Source organism: Talpa occidentalis, unplaced genomic scaffold (assembly GCF_014898055.3).
Source record: "Talpa occidentalis isolate TD23 unplaced genomic scaffold, MPIMG_talOcc4v2.1 talOcc4.9, whole genome shotgun sequence".
Classification (NCBI taxonomy): domain Eukaryota; kingdom Metazoa; phylum Chordata; class Mammalia; order Eulipotyphla; family Talpidae; genus Talpa; species Talpa occidentalis.
The window spans coordinates 13,419,933-13,421,027 of NW_023605305.1; the positions used below are offsets into that span (position 1 = coordinate 13,419,933).

The 1,095-nt window shown below is 46.9% G+C and overlaps 1 non-coding gene across 1 annotated transcript; it reads right to left on the minus strand.

Moving 5' to 3' along the window:
* Window positions 1-466: 466 nt before the first annotated feature.
* Window positions 467-569, minus strand: LOC119237308 (U6 spliceosomal RNA). Its single transcript, XR_005123254.1, has one exon. It is a non-coding gene; the product is annotated as a U6 spliceosomal RNA (small nuclear RNA).
* Window positions 570-1,095: the final 526 nt, after the last annotated feature.

Below are 1,095 nucleotides of genomic sequence, written 5' to 3' on the forward strand. Positions count from 1 at the left end.
TTTCTCAGCCACTAACGTTAAATTCCTTCATTCTCAAACCACGTCCCTAAAACCTATATAGACACCCAGCCCCAATACCTCGGGAGTCTCTCTCATGCCCACAGAAGCCTCCCTGGAGCAAACTTTGCTGACTCCTTGTCTGCATTTATTGCAGGTGTCTGTGGAGTCCTCTTTTTAGTCTTGACTAGAGGCTTTCAAGAGCCCTTTCCAGTGTGTGGTGGCAGGGACCCTGTCTCCACCTCTCTGATTTCCAGCCAGTAGTGCAGTGGGCACTGACTGATTCACGCCCAGCTTCACTGACTGTATTGTTGGAGGGTGGGATCAGACTGAGGGGCCCAAGGCCCGCTCTCTTGTCCAGTGACAGTTTCATAATTGACAGTGCGATTAGGGAGGCCTATTCAAAATGGGTGAACAGTCTCAGAATAAGATATTGCCCATTTGTTTTTATTCTTCTCCTCATTTATTTTTTACTATGGAATTCTTCATCAATTTGCCTGTCATCCTTATGCAGGGGCCATCCCAATCTGCTCAGTTTTGTTTCAGTTTTAAAATATATGCTGCCTGGGCCTCCCCCATCTTCGGCGCCGGTTCGATCCCGGCTGCTCCCCGGCCACCGGCGGAGGATCCCACATGGTGCGCAGACCTCTCCTGCCACCCGCTGCTCCCCTCAGCAGTGTACTTCGGTCCTTCTGCCTGCTCTGCTCCCCGCTCTGGCTCTGGTGAATTCTCTCACCCTCCCGTGCTTCTGACTGTACCCAGTGCATGTATAAACAAAACAAACAAACAAACAAAATAAATAAATAAAACATGCCTCTATAAAAAAAAAAAAAAAAAAAAAAAAAAAAAAAAAAAAAAAAAAAATAAAATATATGCTGCCTGAGTGAGCATGCCTGTTACTTCTGATGATCCTGTGGGGTCTGGGGCCTTGGGCTACATGGTGGCTCCCACCCTTTGGATTTTCACTTCACCTGTTGTGTGTAGGGTGAGTTGACCCCTTTGCCAGGGGATTAAAAATATAAGTAATTGGGATTACCTCAAGTAAAAAAGGCTTCTACATGGGGAAAGAAAATACAAGATAGGGGGCCTTCCTGGTGG